The 27,325-nt window shown below is 37.5% G+C and overlaps 1 protein-coding gene across 2 annotated transcripts in view; it reads right to left on the bottom strand.

Annotated features, from left to right (window-relative positions):
* CDK17 (cyclin dependent kinase 17) overlaps positions 1-27,070 on the bottom strand; it is a 90,579-nt gene extending 63,509 nt beyond the window's left edge. For both annotated transcript variants that reach the window (XM_082279723.1, XM_082279724.1), the window contains exon 1: positions 26,678-27,070. The gene's annotated coding sequence lies outside the window, so the exon portion shown is untranslated. The remainder of the gene's footprint in view (positions 1-26,677) is intronic.
* Between the last annotated feature and the right edge of the window lie 255 nt (positions 27,071-27,325).

Here is a 27,325-nt window from a genome sequence, read left to right as displayed (position 1 = left end):
CTTACACCAAACTACTGTTTCTACGTCAAGTACTTGAGCTGATCTTGAATTACACAGTTCAACAGCCTTGGAAAACAGTATCCTTTTGCCAAAATACTCTTTAAAATAATATTACAGGCATTCTAAGGGAAGCTTGTATTTGTGTTACCACCCAAGTATGCTGCCTTTCAACATACCAAAGCATGCTGAAGAGTAATCAGAAATCTTCCCACCGCAGTTTATTTCCTTTTAATAATTAGGATCCATAAGCCTGAAATTAAACAGTCCAAGAAGCTTCTAGTTTTCACTTGTAATTCAGATTTATAGCTTTACTTTCTTCAAAATTTTTCTACATTACTATTTAATAAAAAGGAACCCAAGAAAACGACTTTTAAAGGACCAGCCATCTGCCTCATTAGTAAAGCACAAAATAATCAAGAATTAGCATACTGAAATTTAAGTTGTGCATCTTGAATACAGTTTCAGCACAATACGTGGTAACCATATCTATCTTTGAAGTAAATAAAACAAGCTGTTGAGTGTTTTTATTATGAAAAACTAACTACACTTGCTGTTAAAGAAGGTTTCTTAACTAAAAAACTCCAAATCTTTAAGATTCTGATTATGCAATTATTTCGCTCTTACATTCTGATGAAAACTGAAGAATAAAAATCTGCCAGACTGTTACCGTGAAGTGAGCCTTAATTTTTTCTCTCCCTGGACTCTAGCTTTTTAATACATTTTATAACAAGACTTGAGAATGAAACTTCTCATCAGCTGGATGGTAAACCAGAATGCCAGAGGCTTCTATTAGTAGAGGCACTATTACCATACAGCAGTAAACTATAGGTTTGCTTCACAGAGAAACGAGATACACGTACAGAGTTAGGTAATTTTATGCTTGTGTTTGATAATAGTAAGCAAACCTTGCTAGTTACAAAGAAATAGTGGTTTTAAGGAAGGCCTGGTTATAGCAACCATGCAACAGGGAAATGAAAAACTGAATTATTTCTGTCTACTGAACTATGCATGCTTCCTTTTGTTGAACTGCTGACATGCACTCTCCTTTCTGCCATTTCTGATTTTAATCATATGAAATAAACTGTTGGGTTGCAGTCCAACCAATATGGCACCTAAAGGTATACTGTATATTCATACAGCACAATGAACTCATATCTTATTCTTCATGGTTCATGTTATACAGGTACTATCTCTAACAGTAATCCTCTAGGCATTACCATTTCTTGCATCAGAATGACTCACTGGAACAAGCCATACCCTTTGACCAAATTTACTAGAATTGAGTGCAAATCTGAGGTTCTATTTCCAGATCTTGTTACTTTAAAAATATTAAATTTAGAAATTTCACTTAAAAAATACTACAGTTGGATATCAGTTGACTGGATTAATCTCACGGACTCTTTTAAAAAATTATTATCATTATTATTGTAATTTCAAACAATTGGGACCATCTCACTGCTCAAGGTTTATTGGGATATTTGTATCTTTTATTCCACACCACTGCTGACACCTACAATAACATTTCTCAAATGTCCATCTATGAACCAGTATGTCCCTAGCACATTCCAGAGAAGCTGTGGACCCCTACCCCACCTCTGGCCACGTTCAAGACCAGGTTGGATGGGGCCTTGAGCAATGTGGTCTAGTACAAGGTGCTCCTGCCCATGGCAGATGGGTTGGAACTAGATGATCCTTAAGGTCGCTTCCAACCCAAACCATTCTATGATCGGTCCTACAGAATCAAGAGACCATTGGATCTTCACAACTTAGCTTCATTTTGGACCCTGCTTCCAACAGTAGAGATAGCTATCTATCACAAATAATGATAAAACAGACACAAATTGTTATGCGGTTATGAAGTATTTCCCTTCTGAATTCATTAGCTCTATTAAGAAAAGAACAGTAGAAGAAATTTGATGATGGCAGCACATGTGGCAGGCATGAAGTGTCAGACGAATTGCAGTAGAAGTATAATCACCTTTGCTTTGTGCAAAAAATATAAAACATACTGAAGTTAATGAAAGTGAAGGTTGTTTCCAAGAATCAAGACCAAATTTGCTAAATTAAACAGGGCTTGCTAAAAAAAAAAAATAATCAATTTTCAGAGAAATAACAAGTAAAAATATATATTATCTTGGTATACTGTTCCTGAAACCAACAAACATAAAAGAAACTGAGCAAAATCTCAAACAAAAATCTTTGCAAGTGGCAAGCGACCAAGATAATATGAAAGAACTGCACAGATTATAATGATCTAAATACAATCCTAACCTCATTGTAATGATCACTTTAACAGCTCAACCTGTACTTTGCTGTCCACATTATAATTTATATAAAAGCTACCTCAACTCTCTTCAGCAGATCAGTCTTCAATTCCACTAAAGCATATAAGCTACAAAAGAGAAATTATGTCCTATCATTCTGCAGTCTTAGGGAAAAAAAATAAATCAGTTATTTTCATTGTTAGTATCATACCAATATTTAAGCATTTACTAAAAAAGACTGTGAAGCAGTACATACAAATCTGTTCTTGATAGGGAAGTTACTCTGGAATCTACAATTTAAAAAGTTACAGCAAAACAAGTTCTAAAGCTAAACACATATTGATGTTTCCATGACAAAGCAACTAGAGCACTGGAGAATTAAGTTCCAGCCAGGAACTGCAATGGGCAATGAATGACAGCCAGATGCAAATCAAAATGAAAAGAGAGGAGAAACTGAAGTAGAGAGAAGATTCACAAGGTATTGAAAAACAGTGAGAGAAAGGACTAGAGTAAGCTGTATGCAACAAGTTCCCTCACCAATAAAGAGGAAAACAACAGAGATTTGATCTACATTTCAAGACAGTAAACTGGGTATTAGCCTGCCTAATTACTAGATCAAAAGCCCACACACTCACATGATGCATAGCACCAGAGTTTCCCAGCTTTTCTGTACGAAATTTGTTCAAAACACTGTAAGTATAACTCTGTTTCAAACCGACACTGAACAGAGGATCAACTGTGCTACCACAGCCACCACAAAGCTGAAAGGCAGCATTGTTGCATGTTCTGATCCAGTCAACAGAAGTGTTATTATTTGCTTACACTTGATCTGGATCTAGTTTGCACTGATGGGTGATCCTGCAGGGAGCGTAATGAAGAAATCCACTATTGCTGGAGGTGCAGCTGTAAGCCGAGGTACAGGAGCCCACAGAGGGAGAGCTGTAGTCACAGCTTTCCAGAGTAAAACAGCAACCACAAAACCCTATGGCTCCCTAAGTAGCCTTATTCCACACATCAAAGAAACAATGGTTTGCAAGAAGTCCATTTATGAGTTAACATTCTTAATTTGTATTTTGTTTTAAAAAAATCTTTTCCACCATTGAGTAAAATTTTTCCTGCTTTTTATTTCTATCGTTGACTTACTCTCCCACTGAAGACATTAAAACTCTCATCAACTTCCATGAGAACCATTAGACCAACATAACACACCTCAGACTAAAAGCCTTGCTTTAAATTTCATTTGAGAATGGAAGTTTTCAAAAGTTTACATCAGCTCATGAAATTTTATAGTAAAATATGAATTTTTCTGTTTTCCAGACCTTCACCTTCCCATTTCTCAAGTGATTTCAAGAAAAAAAAAAAAAGTTCAAGAACCACTTCTAAGTTTAAGAACCAAGACCATCTTGCAACTAAGCCTCTGTCTTGCACAGGAACAAGAATTGTTCAGTCAAGATACCATTCTCCTCTTTACTCAGTGTCATGTTTTTTGCTTTTTATTTAACTTTGCAAAATTAGTCAGATCTCGATGAAGTGTCTAGCCTCAAGGGGTTGTTCCTTCAGAAATCACTCCTAAGAAGGACACAAAAGACGAAACGACGAAGTTTGGGCTAGTTTGTAGTTGTGAAGTCTTCTTATAAAAATAATGCAAGAAAGAATAAAAGCGGTAATAAATCTTCAACCTATTGAAAAATATGCTAATGATTTGCCACATCTAATTAGAGAACCCTTAAGTGCCTATGTCAGGTTTTAATCTTCAAAAGGGAATGACACACAAGGTCTCCAGTGCTTCACAGATCTCTGGTTTCCTTTACTGTGCACAGGAAGCCTTCAGTCAATGCAGAATTACTATCTTCTAAAAATCACTTGAACATTTAGTCAAAGGAATGATGACCACCGATACCACAGAAATTGGTCTTATTCCTCAGAGACACAAATACATTATGCAGGTTCCATTTTGGTACTCTCTTCATTTATTACATCCTTAAAAACAGTGGAAAGCCCAAAAATGTGATGAAACAAGAAGCCAGACCATGAGAAACTGAAGTAAAGAATACAGTCTAAAAAGATTTATCAAATCAATGGAATTTTGTTTTATTCGGAAATAAGGTAATATTCAAAACGGTTTCCTAACAGACTTGTAACTCGTGCCCTGCAGGTAAACCAACAATTTCTTTCCTTTTCAGAAACAGCAAAAGACCAATGCTGTGATTTATGAGGATGCCAGCACAAAAACAAATGCCAAATCTTACACAGAGTAAGAAACAGAGCAATATGCAAACCTCTTACACTGCCTAGGTAAAATTTTCAATGTGTACTGCAAATAAATTTACTGGTTTTGGTAAATCAGATATATTTTAAAGCAAAGGCAAAGCACTTGGAAGTTATTCAGTTTTAATATCATGTATCCTTTTGCTCTTAAACTGCTTGCTCTAAAAAATTAATTCTTCTAGTCTGTTTTTAAAACTAGACTTCCTTGCCTGTAAAATTAAAGCACTCCTTTAAACTATGAAGTAGATCACTAGCCAGCCATTGCTCTGCCGTCTGTGTCCAGTCCTTTACCTTAGATGGCCAACTTAAATTTCATGCAGTTGAAACTATTCAAAGTAAAAATACTGAAGTGTGTTATTATTACTAATTGTCTTGTATGCTGCAAAACAGTTCCTTAAATTTGAAAGAATAAAAAAAGAAAAGCTGAGATAAATATGTGACTCAGCCAATTTGATAGGAACATTTGATATTTCACATAATTTCAACATTGTCACAATGCATATTTTTATCTGGTTTTGAAGTAACTACAACTAAAATTTCTGATACAATAAGCTACTGACCCACAATGAATTTTTGTTTGAATCCATAAAATATGACATATATATGAATACACTAATAGTTGCACAATAGCACATTGCTGAAGCATACATATTAATAATGGAATTGATTTCAAGGAAGAAAGAATGATTCTTCTTGACTATGAAAAGTAATACACTACAGCTAAAGGCTGTTTGGCCACCACTGATGATTTTTCTGTTTTCTCAGTGCTTCACATTTTATAAAACTATTTCAGCAAAGGAGCAACAAGACTACTTGGAAAAAAATGCATTATTACTGAAGGTACAGTTACTGAAAACATTTGCAGCATTTGATCATAATATGTAAGAGCAGGTATGGCTAAACAATAGATGGAAAAAATACATAGCCATATACATATAAAATTTATAAAGCCGTATTAACCAACTACTGGATCTCTGGAAGTGGACAGTCTCACCATTTTGCCACAAATGGATAAATTTAACAAGAAAAATATTAATATGAAAAAAAAAGTAACTTCACTGTACTTGCATTCTCACTGTTGAAAAGTATGCCATCAAAAACAATACTTCTGGAAATAAAATAATGTAAACAACGTATCTATAAACTAATCTTCAAAGAAGCATTTGCTCTGGATAAATGTGTGTAGCAATCCTCAGTTCTCTGTAGGGATCACTTAAGTCATCCAGTAGACAAATTGGGATTCAATGCTAGGATGAAAGCTTTCAAGGAACTGCAACAGGAAACATGTTCAGAATAGTTATGGATCAAAATCAAACAGAGAACTGTACAAAGTGGTTAGTAAGTCAATACTACAAAAACATACCCATTTTTCCTGACAATTTTCAGGACTGCTTACCTAGCTACAAATTCAGCTACTAGCCTGACATCGAAGCATAAAATATGAACGATCTTTTAGAATCCATTTTTTCCATCTTTTCCCCCATTATCTAATCTATTATTATTTTACCTTTTTTAATAGCATCAACAAATATTAAAGCCACATTTAGGTGTACTGAATGGGCCATTCTATGATTCTATGAATCTTAGAATGGTTTGGGTTGGAAGAGACCTTAAAATTATCTAGTTCCAACCTCTCTGCCATAGGCAGGGACACCTTTCACTAGACCAGGTTGCTCAAAGCCCATCCAGCCTGGCCTCGAACACTTCCAGGAATGGGGCATTAACAGCTGCTCTGGGCAACCTGTTCCAGTGCCTCACCATCCTCTCAGTAAATAGATTCATCTCATTATCCCACCTAAACCTTCTCTCAGTTTTAATCCACTCCCCCTTGTCCTGTTACTACATGCCCTTGGAAACAGTCTCTCTCCACCTTTCTTGTTGTCTTCCCTCAGGTACTGGAAGGCTGCACTCAGGTCGTCTCAGAGCCTTTCTCTTTTCCAGGCTGAACAATCCTAGTTCTCTCAGCCTTTCCTCCCTCGTAGGAGAGCTGCTCCATCCCTTTGATCACCTCTGTGTCCCTCCTCTGGACTTGCTCCAACAGGTTGATGTCCTTCCTGTGCTGCTGACCCCAGAGCTGATGCAGCACTGCAGGTGGGGTCTCACCAGAGCAGAGCAGAGGGACAGAATCCCCTCCCTCACCCTGCTGGCCACGCTGCTTTGGATGCAGCCCAGAACACAGCTGAAGTTCACATCTTGCTATTCTAACAATGGAAGAAAGTAAATGGATTTTACAGTTGCTCCTAGTCTGATTCAGATTCCATTATGATGGACACTGCTCAGAAAAGCATTTTCAGACTCTTAAGTATGCCTTAGAGGTAGTGAATTTTTTTTTTTGTGTTCATCATTTTCTCTCCTTTTTTTCTTCTTTTAATAAAAACATCAAAAAAGGAAATTGTGAAAGCTCTTGAAAATTGCGTGCAAGTTGAATCTCGCTGTGAAGTAAAAACTACAACAAAAAAACCCAGTGAATAACCCTCCAACCTTCCAAGTAAAATGACAAAGAACATTGACAATGGATTTAGTCTCTCAGCCCTCCCTGATCTCTACAGAAAAATTCTCATGCTTAAGACGGTGTTGTTTTTTAACTGCATGTGCTTACAAGACCATATGAGTGCCTTTACAAAATCCACACCACTAAGCCAGCATCATTTAAAAATACTCTCCTTATGTAAGAGTACTTTAATATGCATTTCTGCTCTTTAGCTTACTCTTCCCTGTGTGTCAAAGCTTATTTCTGATTGCACCAGATAGGCGAGGGATTAAGTTCTCCTGAATTGCTGAAGGTAACCTTTCTGGAAGTAAAGACATAGTTGTAGTCAAATAAGCAAAGCTACAATGAAGACTTGAAACAAAAAGAATAAAATGGTAATCTGCGAGAGGCTTCTACTGAAAGCATCAGAAATTAACTACTCTAATGCTGAAATCTTGAGAAATGTTTTTAGCATTTTTTTTCCACTTTTAGCTTTGATTTTAAAAATTCCCACTTTCGTGCTAGCCTAGTTTGCTTAAACACCAGCTATAAATTTTTATTAGAAATAAAAATAACCAAAATTGCACAATCACAAATGAAAAATTGCCAAAAAATGGGAAGAATTTCACAGATCTATTTTTAGTATTGAGAGATGCTGAGAGAATTACGTAGGAAATCCTACCCTTTTCAGGATACGTAGGAAATACGTAAGAAATCATATCATTTTTCTGAAGTTCCCAAACTTGAATCAAGTAAGTTATTGTAAAGAAGAGCTGAAGAAATTAACAGGGATTATAAGAAGGATATACACAATCAAATCCTTTTGAAAAATAAAGATCACATTTGATTTAATTTTTCTGGTGAAAATCTGTAACTTGCAAATCTAACAAATTGTAATTTAGAAAATCTGAAATATTGAATCAATTTATCAACCATCAAAATATTCAGCCCAAGTACTGACTCCCAAGAATCAATAATTATCATATACACTGGAAAATCAACAGAAATGTGTTAATATTTCACCTTAACCTTAAAATACTAGGAATTTTCTAAATCTAAATATTTACCAAAAACATTTTTAAAAAAGAGTACTTTTTCTCCCCTCTCTATTTTTGGTAAGTATTATTTGTCTTTTCCATATAAACTTACATCTAAATCTTGCCAATAGAATGACAATATGAAAGTCAGCTAAAGCTAAGTCATTATGCTTGAGGACACTTGACTAGCAAAAAACAAAATAACCAAGCTAACGCATAAATAAAGAAGGAAAAAGACAAAAAACCAATTACCTGGCCTTCCAGATGTGATGGGAGATGGAGGGGAAAGCTTGGTTTACAGGCAAGAAGTTACAAGCAATTTTCTCATTCAGTAGAATGAAGTGTCAGCAATGCCACACTACCTGTTTTCTAACATAACTCTTACCAGTGATTCAAATGGAGATCGTGACCACTTAAGCTCATAACCACTTCAGCTCATACACTTCCCCAATAGGGATGTTTTAAGTTGTCTACCCCCACCGGAAAAAAATCCTATTAGCATAACAACACTGGAGAGCAAGGAATATCAGAAGGATTGTCAAATATTACTTCCCAGGTAACATTATGATATTGCTTATTTCAGGACTGACAATGGAATACTTTCATTTTAGATTTGAAAACTTGAAATACGATAGCAGGTGATGACAATCCAACAAAATACACAGTTTTCAAACACGCTCTTGCTTTGCACAGCTTCAGCAAACATCTCAACTTCAGCATGACATGGACTATTTTTATTCTGTGTATTTAGACTGTATTTTCAAATCGTGTAACAAATTGTTGGGGTGACGGGGAAATAAACATTCACTGCCCACTTGCTGTCAGTGAATCATGAAACAGTTTAATTGTTGAAAAAAAACGTTGACTCAGTCTCCAAATGCTGAAGTTAAATGGAACATTGAAAAGTGGAAGGTTTTTAACCTGCAAGAAATAAAAAAACCTCAAGTCATGGAGGGAGATGACTGGTAAGACTTCATAGAAAGTTTTAAAATATTTTTTGGAACCACTTCCAACAAAAAGCTTCTGTCAGTAGCAATGTGCATACCATTTACTCCATAGCCAGCTCAGGTATCACTGCTGCAGTGACTGCAGTACACACAGAAGATAATAAAAAAGACCACACACAAAAATCCACCACAAACTATTTCCCCTCATGCTTTTATTTAAATTGTTGCCACCTATACTATCCTCACAATTATGCTGGGCACAAATAGAATTATAAGCTTTCACAGTTTAGGATTTTACTGAGTTTTTAAAGTGCCTTAGCCTCTTGCAATGAAGCAACCAAGGTATGAGGTGCTTCAGAACTGCAGGTAGCTTTCCATTCTGCCTTAATCAAATATGTAACATCAATACATGGAAGTATCCTCTGCCCAGCAACATCAGTGTTGCCCAGCCTCCTAAAGATAGCACTATCAAGAATAGAGTAATTTTCTCACCTAAAGAAAGAACTGCTGTCTTACAGAATCAGTGATTAATCTGGCCTATCTATTCTCACATTTATTTTGGTTTTACCTTCTATCACTCTAATTTTCTCTTTTTTCCTCGGTGTAGGAGGAAATCCTACCCTCTGCTGACAAAAGAGATGGTAGGATGTAGCCATTACTCATGAACTAACAAGACAAGCTCCTCATTATAAAGCAAGAATTTAAGAGAACCTCACTAAGGAGAAATATACACACTTTGCTTTAGTGGCAGCAGGGATGAAAATACATTTTGGACTCCCGATGAGCTGTAACTATATTGTCGACAATGCCTCTGCCATCACACATCTCACATGCTGGAAATCTGGATAAGAAAGCACAAATGCTGTACGTGTATTCAGAGCATGTTTCCGAGACATGCACCAATTAGTTCCTTCCCTTCTGTTTCCTATCACTTGAATAAAAACATTGGGAAAGATCCAAATAATGACATTTTGACAGCATAAAAGCAAAGACAGTCAAACATTACCAAAGCAAATCTGAAACAAAGCAAGCATAGAGGGACCTCTTTTCCCAACACCTAATTCCCCATTATATGCTTCCATGAGCTGTAATCAGATCCTTATAACAAAGACAATATGATTCCCACATGCAACATAAATTCTGTAGGTACAGATCAACTAACTTCCCAAGAATTAATCTGTACCTGTAACAAGCTTGAAGAACTTCATTAAGTATGAGAGACTAAGAAAAAAATACTGAACCTGCAAACATAACTATAGGCAGCTTGCAGATCTCAGATGCATGTAGAGGACAGCAAGCATGCAGATAAATTTATACTGCACCTGAAAAAGCAATGTCCGAAAAGCAACTTCCCCCTTCAACAAGAAACAATTAACATAGTCACATAGTTAACTTCTGAGGTAACTAAACATACAACTAACTACATGATAACCTGCTAGAAAAAGCTCTAAACTTTGAATTCAAACCAATTAAAATTAGCTACTTGTCTCAAATTAGACATCAGAGAAAAAAAATGGCAGAGTTCACATGCTGAATGTCAGTGACACAGTCAGGATGCCCTAGGAGTAAGACTGACTGATCTAGATGAGCTGCCCTTTTTCCCACATCCATCGTCCACATTCTTGATCACTCTAACAAGACTTCAAAATAAAAACCTATATAATTCTATTAAAGATTCTCCCCTCTACAGGGTTAATACAATTACCATTGATTTGGTTTGGAATTTATATTTATAGTTAAATTTGCATTTTAAACATTCAAATCTGATTTACAAAGCAAAGAAGGGTTGGGACCAACTCTTTTAAAGTCTATTCTTGCTACACATACTCTCTGCATGCTGTGGAAACCTATACATAAACCAGGTATCCTGCTCCATTCCACACTAGATTAGCTCTTGCTTACTATTGAAACATGACAGAGTTATAAACAAGTACAGAAGTCAAGCAGAAAATACTTTTAGTTGATTAGAAATTCCAATATAAAGAAAATTAACCTTATAGATGCTCATGAGTATCCCAGCAAGATGATGTAAAATATCAAAATGCAGTAGTAAGCTTTCATTTGGTAGAAGATTTATGAGATAAAAATCCCCAATCCAAAGATTAGTAAATTAAGCTACATACATGTGGCATCCTGATGCAGTTAGTATATACAGAGACTAAGTAAATTTTATAAGCCAAATCTGAGGATTTATAAACACTTGAAATATCTTGTATCAACTCTTTGAAATAAATGTTACTACATTTTCTTCACAGGAATACAGAGCAAATTGAACATATAAAAAAAAAAAAAAAAGAAAAGAAAAGAAAAAGGGTGGCAAGAATTGAAACAGATACTTCCTGTCATACTTACTAGCAAGACATCTAAAAGCTAAACTTTCCATTCTCAGGTGTAACAAACAAGCCCAATTGTAAATACCACGCTGAACCCCTTGTACTCAAACACTGAGTCTTCAGAGTAAAATAAAAGCAAGAATAGGGACCAGAGTCTGCTACTATCAAAAGAGTATTACTCTAACTACAGCTCAACAAACTTCTGAAGCTTAATTTCTTGTGCAGTTCATGCTTTGCAAACCACCAGCAAAAATTTTCATTGAACATATTTCCTTAAGACAGCACAGTAAGCCCAAAACCACTTGTTTTGATATGACTTAAAGGATTGACATTATTTGTTTCACAATTTAGTATGATAACTGAAAAATGGTTCAAAACAGTTTAATTATGTATTATACTAGCTGACATTTATTAAAACGATGAGGTTATGCATGAGGTGTAAGGGTAGAATAAATGTTTCTTATTAATTAGGCTTGTAAAGAACAGGTTTCACGGGATCCCTTCGTTTATGACCAGAGTCAAAGTATCCTCTATGAGAATTACCTGATTTAATCGCCAAGTCAGCTAAAAGACCTAAGGACCTCCCTTTGTTTTGCAGTACACTATGTGCACTTTGCAGAGCATCTTGGAGGACAAATCAAAAATGTGCCATTTTTTGGAATGCACAGGTCTGATGAACAGCAGTCTGACACATTAATGCTTAGGTCAATGAGCATATATAGGAAAGAGCTTTGCAGCAAATAACTCATGCAACAAAATGAGATGACTAAACATGAACTCTTCTAAATGCCATTAAATAACGTTCCCACTCAGAGAGAAAATCACAGTGTATTTACCACCCTGTGTGCTATCCCCCTACCATGGGAGTCCTTTGAAGTCTGCAGGGCAGGAAGGCTGTCCTGGAGCATCAGGTGATGGAAAAGGCCATCTTTCTACTCCACCCTTATGACCATCACATTGATGGAAAACACAATGTAGGGACTAGGCTAAAGCAAGCTATTTTCAACGTCAGGCAGAATGCAGCAGGGGGAAAAAAAGAATTTACTCAAGTTGGTTCAGCTTCAGGACAGTCTTCTACTAAGAAACAAACACATGCACACCCCTATCCAGATTTTGTATATAAAGATATTTACCGGCATCACTAGAGCAGGCTTAGAATCCGTTTTTGTGCTGTATCTGTAGGATAGCTGGGGCTAACACCAGGTACAAATCCTCAGTTCAAGAACACTTTTTATAGTACCACAGCAATGTTTTTGTTTGTGCCTCACATTACAGCTTTATGAACTAAACCCAGAAGTCAGAGTAACACAGATTTGCTACCTTTTCTACGGACAGGTGGAGTTAACTAAGAAAGCGTTTAATCACAATGGGACCCCTTCCACATTGGTACATAACCTAGTCAGTAAAGACATTTGGAGGTGATAGCAAATACATATTTACTTCAAAGGTTTTCTACGCTTAAACCACAACTTCTTTTTATCCTTAAGTATAGCTCCGAATAGATGAATACCCTGCAAATGAAGGCTCATTCTCCTGCAGCTCACACTATTCTCAACCTAGTCTCTTTCCTAGAGATCTCTTTACATTGGTACCAACATTAAGTTTTAACTGAGTGTATGTCTGCCAGCTAGGAAGATGAAATTAGCAAGTTAGTGAGAATTCACACAGGAACAAGAACTCAAGAATTTACCTGACATCACTAGTTGAAAAAAAAGCATTAAAGCAACAATTTAAGATGCTCTTCTGAGCATTAAAGTGGCAAGCTAGTTTTATCATTAAAGATTACACCCACCAGAGGAACCAGAAGGGAAGCCAGAGTGGCCACATAACCCCCATGGCACAGCCAGGCTATGAGGAGCCTGGTCCCCACCATGCCCTGACTCAGTCTCATACCTTCCAGGACAGAAATGTCACTCCCACATACCTGTATTTCTAGAGAGGCACGACCTCTTGTGAATAAGACTCAAATTTTGGTTTTAATTCAGATTATTTATGTTGATCTGATTGTAAAAATAAAAACACCTAGAAGACATTGCTTTTTTCTTAAACAATTCTAAATTAAGGTGCATCATTTTGTTTAACATGCTACAGATCAGGTTAATTTCAGCATTGTACACCATTTCATACAAAGAAAGTTCACTTCCCCCTTTAAAATACACGATTAACTTTGAGTAACTACCAAAAGCTGTTTAAAAGCAATTTTCTCTTTAACTCAACTAGATGATTAATACTGCTGTTTTGAGATTGGATATCTAAATTTGAGACATCAATTTCTTTCAGAAAAGAATGGTGTTTTTAATTTATTTAGTGCTTGTATTAAACTCCTACTTTAGCATGACAAAGACTTTGGTATTCTTTATCTGCACAGTGGGTAATTTCAAAAAGTGGTCCATGCAGCAGAGAATGTAAACACAGAGATATTGCTGATGACAGCATTTAGGTCTTAAGAGAATTCATTTACTCTCTCAAGTTCTGCTAGACAATTCTGTGTAATGAGCAGTAAAAATACTGAATGAAGTATTTATGATTTACACAGTATAAATCATATTCCGATATGCCAGACATGCATTTATAACATGCCCAACATGCATTAACTAATCATGAAGTGTGCAACAAAAGTAACTGCAGAAACTGCTTACAGAACATGCACTTGCATGTGTGAAGAATATGTGGTTGCCTTTCTTTACATCTCATTAGCTAGATACAAATTTCACCCAGGCATAAGATTGCAATTTTAAACCACCTCCTCTCAAAATACACAAAAGTTTCACTAAGGAAATACCTGAAACTTTCATTGCACCTTTCAAGTAAGACCACTTTCAAATACATCGTAAGTAGGATTTTCAATAGTCCAAAATCTAAATATAGGTCACATTTATTAGGGTTACTTTCAGACTCCGTAAGCAAAGCATACAAAGGCCTACTAATGCTTACTATAATGCTGAATACCTTTGGTTTTCTACAAGGTCAGAATTTCTATCCATCTGCCTTTCTTTTTTCTACTGATTTAATTAATGTTTAATCTACGTCATATTTCCTCCTTTTTCTTATTTGAATTTATGAGTTAGATAGCATAACATTTTAAAAACAAAATTCAACATAAAACCCCCCTTCAATGGAATAGATGGACTGTCCCTCAGTAGTGTTTTGAAATGACACAGAACTAAGTAATTCTACAGGGCAATCTTGTACTGTTTTCACACATAGCTTTCCCTGATCAGAAGCTGCAAGTTTCCATCTTTATTACAAAAGTACAAATTCTTACAGCTAATCTCATGGAATTATTTAAGTAAACAAATTTCTGCACAACATATGTAGCAAAACCCAGAAAAGAGTAAGGAAAACCTGGGCTGAGATAAAGACTCTATAATCACTTTGCCTCTCAGGGATTTTGGATACTTGAAGTAACACCAAAACCATCAGATCTGTGATCAACATGGCAGATAAAAAATATTCAGAGGGCTCTTCAAAATTCTAAAATTAAAAATCTAAATTTCACATTCAAATATTAGTCATTTCCAGTAGCAGCCAAATTCTAAAAAAGACAAGGACAAAAAAAACAGGTAAGTTGCAAAGGTTTAGGTATATAAAAATCTCCAATTACTATATAGCATGCCCCTACTGATGAAACACAGCACTTCCTAAAATACAGACAGACAAAAAAAGGTAGCAAAACTGTTAAGGAGAAAATCTGCTTTTCGCCTTTCGGCATTTTAAACCTTATTAATGGAATTCCCAATATCCACCTTTCATATCCTTAAAGCTTCAAGGCACTGAAAAAAGAGAACTGGTACAAGGCATTTTATAACCTGATCTTGAGCCCAGCATTCCATTCATGGGTAGAGATGCAGAAATGAGCAGTGTTCTACTAAAGGGTCGGTCAACCAAAAATTGTGCCAGAACCCTGGATAAGATTCAACCAATATCACTGTAAGACAATGCATTAGCACACATGAACCATTTCTTAGCGTCAATTCAATCTCTTCTGTCTTTTGATGCTGCAGAGCATGGGTTTGACATCAATCAACATCATTCAGTAATCACCTCTAGCTTCTCTACAACATTGTGTTATTCAATCTACAGTGTTTCATGATAGTAATCTAAAAAAAAAAGAGAAGAAAAAAGAATACCTGGATACATCCCTATGGCCTACTAGAGTTCAAAACATTTTATTATTCTTAGAACAGATAATCAGCATGTATCATGAATAATACGGTACACATGAGCTCTCAAAGAAAACTTGCATTACAAGGATCTGAGAGCAGATGTACTTGTGTTTCACTAGATAAACATCAATGTCTGACTTTTTAGATCAAAACACTGTTGATATTTGCACAGATAGCAGAGCCCTAAGACAACCCCTAGGTCGTCTTCTGGCTTAAAATCAAAAAAACCCCAAACCAGCAAACAAAAAAAAACCCCCCACAAACAAACACCAAAAGTTAAACAAAACCTAAAAAAACCAAGAAACAACACCCCACCAGATTCCCAGTATTTCACATGAACACACTCCAGTAATACCCAATTCTGGATGAGTGCACAGAACACCATGCCCTACCTGAAAAGGTCTCTTTTGGTCCTGGTTATGCACTCCTTCCCCCATTTCTGACACCTGTCCCCTCTGCTACCCAACAAAACCACTGCTAACCCTAGGGTCTGGTTCAAAAATACAACAGAGCCACTCATCCAAAGATGGGAAAGGGACATTATTAAAAATAAAAATGTATCTCTATGCTGTGAAACAGTGCAGCTTTTCTGTATTTCAGACTGCTTAATCAGAAAGCTTCCCAGAATTTCTGATAAAGAGCCATGATAAATCAATCCAACTGGAAGAATATTACTATCTAGCAGAAAAAGCAAGGCTTGTGCACACTGTGGAAGGAGCTTTGACAGGAGTTAAACAAAATGAAAAGACCATCATATATGTCTCCCCCTTCTGCATGAAAAAGAACATGTTTTTCTTCCAAAGCCTTTTATGATCATAGAGAGGCAAACATTTATAAACTAGAACATAGCACAACACAGCAAAATACCACAAAAAACATTGGAAGAATATTAACATACATAATTTTCTTTATCCCTCTTAAACCTTTGAATACAAGAGAAAGAAAAATCTATTATGACACCAGGATCCACTAACAGTTAAATGTATTACCTTTGGGGTGTGGCTCTTCTCATAAAAGTGACTATACAGAAAAGGAATTTTCTCTGTCAACAATTTTGCTTCCTGTGCTTTATCAGACGTTTGAGGCTTTTTTCCTCCTTCAGTGACAAAGACCTTGTGGGGGTTTTTAAAACAGCTTGCTACTGGAAGCCCTGCATATCAAATGTAGTCAAGAGAAAACATTCCCTTGATGACAGTTAACGGGGCTGTTTTCCAAGTCTGTGTTTCAGATCTGGCTGGAAGCAGTGAGGTTACATATTATGTTAGTTCTGTATGACATATGACTGGAAGAGGCCCCGTGCAATTAACTACACTGAGACATAAAGCATTAATGTACATTAAATAATCCAGGTTAGATTCACTTACATTGGTATAAACAGAACAAGAGCAAGATAACATCTTGCCATAGAAAAAGGAAAAGCTAGGTCATTCTGTTTGTATAAAGGTGGCTTAGCAGTATTTTATAGATACATTATCTTTGCTTCACCTTCATTTTTTTCTTAGAAATAATACCCTGACCGTGTCTGAAAACCTAGTGGCATAGATTCTGGTAAACATTTCTATTAACGAGTCTCTGCAAACAACCCCACTAAGGCTGATTTTCAAAACATCCTCAGCACCTATACCCTTAAGATCAGTATCTTAAAGAAGCCTCAAGTTAAATAACCAAAAATTGACTTAATCCATTCCTACATACTTCTTTAGCTAGTGATACCCTACTTTTCATGAGAACTGGCCAATGTCATGACACAAAACCTGTTGCGGTTCTATTTTAAAAAAGGTTCAACAAGTAATCTAAACTAGCATAGAACTTGGCAAATAATGTCAACCAATCCACGAAAATAATTCTCAATATGTAAGTACAAGGAAGATTCCACATCCTATCTTTCAAGTAAAAACAAACAACAAACAACAAACTCTGAACTAAGATACAATTCCAGTTACCAAAAGTACGTATGACAATCCAATCATGTGAAGATGTAAATTTACCATTAACTTAATGCAGTATAGTATCATTAAAAAGTCAAGAATGAACATCAACTGCAGGTGTAACATACGCTCAAATCTTCACTTATTTTATCACAGAGCACATATATTCAAAGAATAAGATTCTCCTACTACAAAAAACCAGATCACTTTTATTTGTCCTTCCAATCCTAGCTTCTGAAATTGCCAGAAGACATAACATGAACACAGTTCATTCAAGAACCTATTTCGATATTAAAATATACTATCAGTACTACTCACATGACTAGAATTTTAATTCATGCTAAGCACTTGCAAGCAAGAGTGATGAATAAAGAAAAATCTGCATGTTTTATTGCTTACATATTAAAAGACCTAAAAGCATAAATGGGGGAGGTGGAAGGGGGTGTGAATTGACACACTTCATCTTTAGGCACCTGAGGCACTTAAGGGAAAATTTCATGCCAGTGCCGGAGACATTACAGTTTCCCACCACCAGTAAGAAAATGCTTAGCACCATCCCCCAGCCAGTCTCTCTCTTTCTTCTTCACCATCAACTTTGTAATGTAGACAGGTGTGGAAACCTCTTCAGTTTACTGATGCAACAGAAATTATTCTGAAATAAGCACTTAATTCAACACAAACTGTAATGCTGTAATACAAAAACAATGGTTCTTATGGGCTCCCTCCAAGGTAAACGTGGAAAGAAAGACAGCTCTGTAATAAGATCTTTGGATTACCCTCTGAATCTATTTCTTTCTACTGATTACAGAGATATGCATTAAAAAAAAGGCACAATGCACACCAGTCAATCTGGCATAATTCATACTTTAGTGCAAATAACTTATTTACTGAAAAAAATTTTAGGTTTTATCTACCCACTGCTAGAAATAGATGATTAAGAAGAATATAGGTATTTTGTTAAGGTGCAGCTACAGGTCAAAATGATCACTAGCTATCCATTCATGCCCAAATTAACTTTTAACAGTGACAAACAACTAATGACTTAAATCCTTCAACTAATACCAGAAATATTCCCAAATACCAGGAAGCCATAACTCCTATTATGTAAGACCACCAAGAAAAAAAAAAAAGGGAAAAAAAAAAAGCCCCTCTTAAAAGAAGCAGGTTCAGAACACTTAATTAACAGCACATTGTGTTTTATACACAAACCATACTCAAACACCTTTTAAAATACAGTGATTAAGCTTACTACCAAAGCATATCAAATCCATATCTTCAGAACTCATAATCTACTTTGTATTGCTTCTAAAATACTAAAATTGCATAAGAACAAGAAGAAAGGCATACACCTACTGAACAAACTAATTACTATACGCCATTCTGCTGTTTCTCCTCAGCTCAGAAGGGAAAATGAAAAAAAGAAAAGAGAAAGACTGTGCTTAATAGCCAAAGGCCACCTTCTGACTAAACACATTTTAAAGCTATTTCTTGGCTTTTTGATCAATCATTTTTGGTTTTGAGAATTATACTGAGATGTATCAAAAACAAGCCTCCAAAAACATTTAGCTTAACTGTATTCCCTGATAAACAACCCAGAATTACAAGCAGCAGGTTTAAAAATACTGTGACTTGTGCAAATGGGAACACTGTTAAGCTGTTTATCTTGTTTAATCCTGAAGGTAAATAACATAAGCTTCAAAATATTTTGCTTCTTTGCCATAACCTACTGAATCACATCGAAAAAGGTAATGAAACATTATGAAAAACCTTAACTTTTTGGAATTGCCTCTGAAATCCCTTTACCTATGTATTGTACAGGTCATTATTCTCAAGAACAGTGAGTGTGAATTTCAGGGATTTAAATTCAAACTGTGGCTTCAGTGAAGCCAATGATCTCGTCTCTCTAGAGGTGATCAATTCTTCAGAAACAAAACAAGGACCCTGCACCACTCCACTACTAGGCCCCTTTAAAATATGAACACTATAGTTATGAAGTCATTTTTTTATTGTTGCATCTTCCAAATATTTTCAAACTCCTACTGTAGCTTATTTTCAGCTTATTTAGTTCAGAGTTTAAATATTATTTACTAGGAAAAAAAAAAGTATTTGTAGTTTTCTTAGATGTCTGTCCTCCAACACTGATTTCCACACCAAAAATCCTATTTCAATTCATAACTCTCACCTCAAACGTGTACCCATATTAAAAATTAAGAATATCTTTTATAAGATATAGCAGTAATTTTTTCCACACTGTCCTTTCTTAGCCAGTACCAAACTAAGTTTTTGAGCTGCTGTTTTACACTTCATTTTTAAAAGACTTTAATACAGCATGTATGATTGATATATTTAGCAGCTGAGCACCTCCTTTCCTCTCTGTACGCAGGAAGTTTCCCCTCCCATCTGCTCTGGATATTTAAAAAAATAAATAATTACAAACTGCTGTTTTTCCATTGATACTGCAGAAAGTGACTATTATTTACCTGTAAACACGAAAGTAAAGCTGAACCCAAACACACAATGTAACCTGCACCAATTCCCTGACAGAGGCACAGGACACCTGCTGGTACAAAGGCAGGAGTGTGGGGATGAGAGTGGCAGCCAGCAATGGTGAAAATCACCGCGGCTTTGAGTGACAGCACCAGAGTTATGCCAGGTTGAACTTCTGTGGTGCAACTAAGTTATTCACAGGCAGCAGCAGCTCAAGCTTAGTCTCCCATAGTCATATAGGAAGTCTTTAAATTTGTATTTGGGTTTCAGAGCAAACATAAATAAGGTGAATTATGAAATAGTTTCACGCTTTACAAGGAGATGCTTGAACCATTTAGTACGATATTTATGACATAGCTTTAAGACTGAATAGCAGCTAAGCAGGCAACAGGCCCCCTGCACATGTAGATACTCTACTGCTGTTTATGACAACCACATGCCGACAAAGAGAGAAAGGACAGAGGAAGCTGCACTGGCAATAAGCTAACAACAGACTGAAAAAATGACTTCTCATTTTCCCCAGTTAAATGTATATACAGACATCTTTTTTGGCCTACACAGAATATTTATGAACTCTACCTTGAGAAACTCAACTTCATTTCAACATATACAGAAAACTGATAGAAATATAAAATGTAATCTATTATTTCATAACTGGTTTTCCTCTTCTTGTGTACCACGAATTACATTATTGGTTACTATATCTTCAAAATAAAAGCTCTACCTAAACCCTACATACTGAATACAGATCAACACTTAGTATCTGTTCTGTATTATACATGAGAAACTATGCCAAACCTTCACAAAATAAATACCCAACTAAAAGCTAATATTAATAGCTGCATATATTTGATATAGTTACCAAATACAACTAATTTATTTTAAAAGTTAATACACTGTATTCAATCTTTTAAAGCCTGATATAAAATACTACATCAAGTAAACAAACAGGAAGCTGCCATTTTTCCAAGCATCCACCCTGCGCTAATGACTCATTCTTCAGTATCTATTGTTTTCCCAATTTTCTGGAGCTACAGAAATAATGAGCAATTTTCACTGACTTTCACTTCATTAGTGGCAATGCCCAACAGCTGACAGTGAGCAGGTTTCCCAGGGCTCCTTCAGGAACGTACTTTGACGATGAGGAGCCCTCATCACATACAGTTACGTAACGGCAACTATTTATAGTTAACCACTTGATTCACATTATCCACTGGGTTTTAAACCATTTCATGTGTTGACACTTGATCTACCATTTTAGTTCCATAATCAAAATGCCACGTAAGAACCAAATAAAAAATGTCAGTGACGCCTGTCTGCAATATCAACAACATACCACACGAAGTATTTAATCTTATCAAGAGAACCAGACGTTAATTTCACAAGATTGGTCCTCTATAAATACATGCTGAGCAACAGTTGTTTTCTTTGCTTAATCTCCCGCTCTGCCAATATCCATTACTATGCATATAACTAACTTCTAAAATCACTGAAAGAAACCTTAGTTGTGCTGAAATTACATAATTTCTCAGTGTTCTGAGACATACCAAGATATACGACCAGCATTTCCACTCCAGAAAGTGCCCTTGTACAATTCCTACCACACAACTTCAGTGACAGCTGTTTAACACCTTCAGGTTCCCTTAGGAAATGCCTCAGAGAACCACATATGACTATCAGCTGGTTTACTTAAGAATACAACACTATTTCATGAACATCCACCTATTCTAAGAACATCAAATGATAACATTTTCGTTAGCTTTTCTAACTGGCTAATGGCTTTGTTAGAATTCAATTTCATCCTAAAATACACCTAATTGTAATAGCTGGTGACAGCATGGGCTTTCCTCATCACAGCCTTTAGCCTCTCTTATAAACCTTATTAATTGATCTCAATGTCTATTTCTTTACATTTCTGTAAACTGGCTTCTTCACATTTTTGCAAACTAAGCTATAGACCATTGTAACTTTTTAATCCAAACAGCTTTCTCTCAATTACAGGATAACAGTATTGCTGATGACTAATATTCTTTGATAATTCTCAGTAATCCATATTTTGCAAAGATATTTATTTCAGTGAACACCAATTAACTGTAAACCTCACAAAATCTTAGCTTCAATGACTGCTATATAAAGACCCCTTGCACATACCTGAATAACATCCAAACAAAGATACTTCCAGATCAGTAAGATAAGAACAGGAAGTCAGAAATACTTGGGAAAAGACATTTCTGAAAGACTATACAGGTTATGACAGTTGACTATGATATTACTGTCTCAATACAGCTACATGCCTGCAAAATGCTCTAATCCACCAAGCAAAGAAGAGAACGTCATGATTCTGACAACTTTAATACAAATTGAAAGCATCCAAGCATCCTTAGCAAAGCTGACAAAATGCAGATGTTAAAAATCAGAGACCATCGTGCAACTCTACCAAACCTTTGAAAACAACTGCAGTCAGAGAAAGGAGTATAATTATGAGGTATAGAAAATAATTAAATGCAATATGATTAGAGGGCACAGAGTAACATTCACTTACGCAAAATACCTAAGAAGTTCAACCTAAAATTAAAGATAGGCAAGAACTGTGGCTAGGAGTGCAACTGAAAGACACATCATTTCTTTGTTTTGGTATAATAACACAGCCCTGATGATCATAAAATATGCAAAACTAGTTGTTCCAGAGAAGATAAATAAAAAAGGAAACCAAAAAGGTCATAATCAAAACATAAGATAAAACTGTCCTTCAGCTTACAGCATTTTCAAGGTATTATTGAAATAAGCAAGCAGAAAATTGTCCTGAAATTCAGAGAAGCCTTTGAGTGTTCAGTTAAAAATGTTATAAAGTTGGTACTTTTCTGTCTTCTTAAAGTCATTTTGCCTAATTCTGTCTTACCATGTGAAAAATTAAAACACAACTCGACAGCTGCTTCTTCTGGTGCTGCATTGACAATTCACATTTCTTTTTTCTCCAACATGCGTGCTTATGCACAGCACCCCTGATAAACTGATGTTTCCTAGTGAATGAAATTTCTAATCCTTTAAAAGCAAGCACTACACCACAAAAGCCCAAATATGCCAGTAAAGCACTGTTACAACGATTTCCAGTATCAATTTGTCTACTGTATTTTATAATACAGGTATAGGGTATAATGATTTCCAAGGATGTGGCTAAAGCCTTACTATCCAAGGACAGATGTATCAAAAGCTGATCCAATGCAAATTACCTGATTTATGCACCCATTATGGTCATTGTTTTCCACATAAAGGGATCACAGAACTAAAGAACTCTTTTTTTTTTCTTTCCCAATGTTCTTCTGCTCCAAGTTGACAAATCAGCTCAAGTACCAGTCTTGCTTATTCCTTGTGAATACCAGTGGTTTACATTGCTGTTTGTAAATGTTCTAATTAGCCAGTTCTACTAAACTCTGGAGTTGACATCACTGCTAAAAGAAGTTCAGGAAACCAACAACTCTGGAAGAATTGCCAGTCCATCAAGTTAGTTAAGAATGAGTATATATAAATCTGTATTCAATACAGAATTATAAAAAGTCATTTGTCCAAACAAGCACTAACTTTGATTCTTCAGATAAAAGTTGTCCAAAGCGCATCATGACTCTTCACAAAATAAACAGAAAAAAACCCCATCCCACAGCATTAGAGTGTATTTCTGGAGAAAGCCCAGAAAACCATTACTAGGATCCCAAAGGAATAAATAACAGGATAGAAAATATTCAAAGTTTAAAAGCCCCCTAGGCCTAGACTTACTTTTAAAAACCAAATTATTGTCTAGTGATCAAAAGATGTAAATATAAAATGCTTTTACCTCTATCATCCAAGTTGCTGTATCCGTATGTGGAAAGGCACCAAAAAAAAAAAAAAAATCCCACTTCTTACACTCAGAAGGAAAAAGCCATTGCTATGATTATGTGCACTGCAGAATAAGGCAGTGATTGCTGACAATAGAGTGGTTTAGTTTGTTTTTCAGATGTGAACCATAACTGTTGAGTAAACATTCGGCATTTTAACAGCCTTTTTACATGCTAAACTTGTAGTGTATTATATAAAACTCTGAGCTGCCACTGACTGCAGTGGTGTCCAGCTGCCTCAATAGCTATACAAGGCTTGCTGCAGAAATAAAGAGTAACCATTAGAAAGCATCCAGCTAACAAGTTAAGATACCCATAACTTAAGAACTGTAAGCAACATTTAGAGAGTTTACGCTAGAAAAGCTTTATCATTATTGAGCTTGATTTTTAGACATGATCTTGTCCATTTTCACATTATACCATATAAAGCATTCAATAAACACACAACTACTATATACAACTTTTTAAAATACAGCTCATTAGCTTTCTTGGACAAAAAATAGAAGCTGATTGGTACATGGAATATCAACAGCTTCTACTAAATGAAAAGAGGGTCAAGAGAAAACTCACTGAAAGATTTTAATGTAGACTGTTGACTGAATCAGATGTCAACAAAGCCTTTCCCAACTGCACTTTTTAGGTGCAATTACTCAAATATACTGCTGGACAGAAACTTATTAAGATGAGCAAAACATTATTTTTTTTTCCTAGCAGCATGTAGTCATTTAAGAAATTAGAAGGTTTTGTATGTTACTAGGCCATTCAAAAAATTCTGCAGAGTTTTACTGTAAGAGCTCCACATCATAACAGTAACACATGCAGACTTAGCATCTTAACATCCCTGTCATAAGCTATTCCATATTTACACACTGCAGTGTCAGGCAGAAACTGAAGCCAGAGCCATTCAGGGGAAATACACAGCCGTGACCTGTTTCTCAATCTAAATTATATTTGCAATTATAAATTAAGTATTTCACTATACGCTAGTGGCATTTTACATATTAAAAAGATTAATTAATACACTACATTCTTAGCCAAGCTTAAAATAAATGACTCCCCACATTCAAACTATAATTTGCTTCAGACAACAAGGGCTTTAATTTGCAAACTCTTCAGTATGGATGCAGGCAGAACCCACCTCATTATTTGCATAGAGCTACATCCTGGGTAAACACAGGGCTACACAGCACAATATGCAAATACAAGGTATGAACCTCATTGTGTTATCCTTCCTAAAGGTTTTTGTAAGTCAGACTCATTATCGTCAAAGCCGTATTTAAATAATGCCAGCAAAAGATGCTTTCATCTTTCCAATTTAAGTGGCCCTTTTAATGCCAAGTTAACATTATAATGGCTTATCTATGTTGGAAAAGTAAATTCAGTTTGTTCTTTCAAGCACCAACAATTTTTAAGGAAAAATTTCACCATGTATTCAAACATGTGATTTTATGTTTTCATATCAGTTACTTCTACATTAATTATTCAAAACAAGCCTCTCTCATGTCACTTACTGAAGTGCAGATGTAAATAACAAGAGCTGTGTGTGAATACAGAGAATTCTTATAACAAAGCAATATGGCAATTTCTTTAACATCTTAAGCACATAAAATACCAGATCACCTACTTCCTTTTTTTCCCATTTCTAATAAGAAAAACAAATCTGAATCTGATACTAAGTCTACTTTCATAAATGTTTCTTCTGCCCTGCATCTTCCCTGTATTTAACCTTTGGTGATACAGTTTCCAGTTCAATTAATACAATTGAAAAAGAAGTGACGGGGGAGAGAAGTAATGGAAGAACATCAAACCAGGCTTGCTCTCATATCTATACCGTGATACCTACAAGAATGTTGCTACTGATCTTCTGTTAAACTACAAAAGAATAGAAATTATTCACAAAATACTAAAGATGAAATGAATGCTTTTTAAATCACTGAGTTTGGATTATAAGTCAGGCCCGCTTTGCTCATAACGCCCACAACACTGCTAACAACCATTAGCAAAGTGCCAAAGACAGCAATGAGTTTAAAACAACTACAGCCAGCTACCAAAATTGTTGCAGGAGAGACAAAGGGGATCAAGGTCAGCATTCTTCCAACACAACAGCTAATCCACTCCTATGAACACGGTATTGGCACTGGTGGGGCGTAATAAATTTGCAAGAAATATAAAAGATACATGATTCCACCTGGTTTTCCCCGTCCTTTCAAGAGAACCATTTTGCTCTCACCGGTCTCAAGCCATTACATATCTGAGCAAGGAAGGGGAGGGAGGAGTTCACAGAAGTTCAGGGTCAGACAGTGTTCACGTATCCTGTCACCTTCGAACTCAAAAGCTCAGAGCAGAAAAACTCGAATGCCAAGCACTTAAACCTACATATTTTGGGTGTGCGTGTGGGGGGAGACCTGCAGTAGGAGCGAATGTGTCATACGTGCGGAGGCTGCGAGGAGAAGAGCTGTCAGGAGAACGCTGCCTCGCTTGAAGAGGAGGAGGCGGTGGGGAAAGGACGGTGACGAACGCAGGATCACCAAAAAATCCGGCAGCGCTCAGGGGCTGCATCCCCGGCTCACCCCTCTGGCCCGGCTTCGCTCGGCTCCGCTCGCAGAGGGCTCAGCCTCCGGGAGCCGCTCCCAGCCGCCACCGGGCAGCGGAAATCCCCCGCAGCCCGGCCCGCTCCTGCCCGGGGGCGCGGAGCGGTGCTCCCCGCGCCCGGGGCTCCCCGGGCAGCCCCCGGCCCCCTCGCGGGGCTCTCCCCCACGACCACCATCACTTTCCCCCTCCTCCGCGGCCGCGCTGTCACCTCACCCCCCGCGACGTCCCACGCACCGCAGGCCGAGAGCCAACACCCCACCGCGAGCCGGACCCGCACCCCGGGGCCGGGAGACAATGAGCAGCCACAACTCACCAGCAGCGCCGGAGCTTCGCGGGTCCGGGGGCGGTTCCGTTGCCCCTTCTCCTTCCCTTTCTCCTCCGCCTCGGAGCGGTATCCGGCCGCCGGGAGCCGAACCCCCCCCTCCCCTCGCAGCCCGAGAGCCTTCGCCGGACCGCCGGCCGCGCTCCCTCCCTGAGGAAAGTCACTTTATTCCCCGCTCCAACATGGCTGCTCCCCCCACCGCCGCCGCCGCAGCAGCAGCTTTCTCCTCGCCGCGGCTCCCAGCCACCGGAGAGCGGCCGCAGGCCGTGCTCGGGAGCCGCCCGGCCGGCCGCTGGCGGTGCCGAGAGCGTCAGCCGAGCCGGGCCGCGGGGGTGTGCGAGGATGGGGCGAGCCGAGGCGAGCCGGGCTGGGCTGCGCGTCCCCGCTGCGGGCTGACGCCTCCGCCCGCTCCACTGAGCCAGCCCCGCCGGCTCCGGGCGCAGGAGGGGCCGCGGGGACGCCCGTGCGCCGGCGACACCTGGCGGCCGCGGCTGCCCCGGCTGAGCCGGCGGCTGCGCGAGGAACGGGGGGGTCAGGGCGGAGCGCGGGGAATGCCCCGGGCGGCGGCGCGGGGAGCGGGGCTGCCGCAGCAGCGCTTTTCTGGGCCGCCCTCCCCGCTGGAGGGGAGCCCGGCCGCGC

This window comes from Coloeus monedula (genome assembly GCF_965178545.1).
Source record: "Coloeus monedula genome assembly, chromosome: 4".
NCBI lineage: Eukaryota > Metazoa > Chordata > Aves > Passeriformes > Corvidae > Coloeus > Coloeus monedula.
Note: the sequence above shows the minus strand (reverse complement) of the source record. Positions and strands in the feature narration are given on the sequence as shown.